Genomic DNA, 1,956 nt, shown 5'->3' on the forward strand with positions numbered 1-1,956 from the left:
GCCCCAGCGACCACGTCAGATTCGGCCAACTGGGAGGGAGCCCTCTTCCATAGGCCTGGAAGCGAACCTCACTCGCTTCGGCGAAACGTGCCTTTACCCGTTAAAAAGCCCTCAGTATTTAATTTGCACTTGGGTTTTTAAGGTGAGCCAGTAAGACGGTGTTCCGGACCTGGAGTGCAGGTCCTCGAGGTTAAATCGGCGCTTTGGGGGTCTTGCATACAAAGAACGGTGGGGATCCGTTCAAAGGAGCCAGCCTCGGGGTCCTCCGAGGGTTGGAGCCGCCACGGAGCAGCTAGCAGGCCAAAGCTTCCCGACTGCGCCACTAGCGCGTCAGAGAGATTAGCAATCACCTATGTTTTTGTCTAGCATGCATTTAGTAACTTGAAAGAAAAGCTCAGTCGAGGACTGAGTTTATCCACTACCATCCAGTGGATTCTGACTCTTAGCGACCCTAGGGACGAGAGTAGGGGACAGAGCACTTCTTAAGGGCTTTCCAGAGTCGACCAGACAGCCTCATCGCCTCTTGCTGAACAGCTGGCTAGTAGATTGTACCACTAACCTTGCTGTTAGCAGGTCAATGCATCAGTTTTTGTTTTCCTTAAGTTGAGTGGGAATAAAACTGGGTAAAAGAAAAGATGCGATCAAAAGTGAGGTTAATATTTCTACTGCCTAAGAGAGAGATGTGCTTTTCTGATACATACAAGACCAAGGAGGGGCCTGAGTGCTGGTGCCAGCTCTGCCACCGGCAGCCTCCAGGACACATGGCTTCTTCATGTCAGCCCGATTGCCTCACCTGGAAAACATGAATAGAGAACAAATCAAAACAAACCGTTCGATTGTGCAATCAATTCTGATTCATGGCAACTCTAGATAAGGTTTCTGAGACTGGAAATCTTTAAGGGGGTAAGTAGATGCCTCATCCTCCCACTGAATAGTTAGTGGGTTTGAACCGCTGACCTTGAGGTTAGCAGTCCAATGCTGTCCTGGCAGTGCCACCAGAGCTGCTGCATAGGGAACAGTGGGGAGTATTATATGAGTTAATGCATGGATAGTACTGTGGTGAGGATTACTAGTTGTCTATGAAAAACAGCTATGCCAGTTGGTATTAGGTGCCATCAGTTGGTTCCAACAGCCCGACGTTACATACAACAGAATTGGTGAAATGCTCCTGGGCCCTCCGCCACCCTCAACATTGTTGTTTGAGACCATACTGTGGCCACTGTGTCAATCCATCTTGTGGAGGGTCTTCCTCTTTTTCACTGCCCCAGCATGTCCCTCTCCAGGGACTGATCTCTCCAGATAACGTGTCCAAAGTGCATGAGAAGAAGTCTCCCCATCCTTGCTTGTGTTAGCGTCCTGGCTGTACTTCCTTAAAGACATGTTTCTTCTGAAGGTCCGTGGTCCTCTCTGTTCTTCATCAGCAAATGCTTGGATTCAGTGTCCATCTTTCTCGTGCGTATGTGGCCACACGTGGCTTGGGTCAGGCACACCTTGCTTTCCAACACTTTAAAGAGTTCTCACGCAGCAGACTGACCTGGTGCAATGTGTCATTCCATCTCTTGACGGCCACCTTCCATGTGGCTACACTGTGGATTCAAGCAAGATGAAATCCTTGACAACTTCAACATTTTGTTTATCATGATGTTACTTACCAATGTTTCCCCTCCTCTCCCCCCTGAGAAAGATGAGACTCTGCTCCTGTAAAGATTTACAAACCCTCTGTCAGAATGGAATCAACTCAGTGGCAGTGGGTTCCAATGCATGTGGAAGCTTGGCGATGAATAAGGAAGACCAAAGAACAATCGGTGTCTTGGAATTATGGTGTTGGTAAAGAATGTGGACTATACACCGTAGACCACCAGAAGAAGGAACGGCTCTGTCTTGGAAGAAGTACAGCCAGAATGCTCCTTAGAAGCAAGGACAGTGAGACCATCTCACGTACTTTGCACATGTCAC

At 48.6% G+C, this 1,956-nt stretch overlaps 1 protein-coding gene across 1 annotated transcript in view; it reads left to right on the forward strand.

Moving 5' to 3' along the window:
* The window catches only part of NDUFB1 (NADH:ubiquinone oxidoreductase subunit B1), a 3,961-nt gene continuing 2,005 nt past the window's right edge, over positions 1–1,956 (forward strand). The window contains exon 1 of the mRNA XM_030885033.2: positions 1–142. The gene's annotated coding sequence lies outside the window, so the exon portion shown is untranslated. The remainder of the gene's footprint in view (positions 143–1,956) is intronic.

Source organism: Echinops telfairi, unplaced genomic scaffold (genome assembly GCF_000313985.2).
Source record: "Echinops telfairi isolate 266 unplaced genomic scaffold, ASM31398v2 ScPeMD7_18;HRSCAF=68, whole genome shotgun sequence".
NCBI lineage: Eukaryota > Metazoa > Chordata > Mammalia > Afrosoricida > Tenrecidae > Echinops > Echinops telfairi.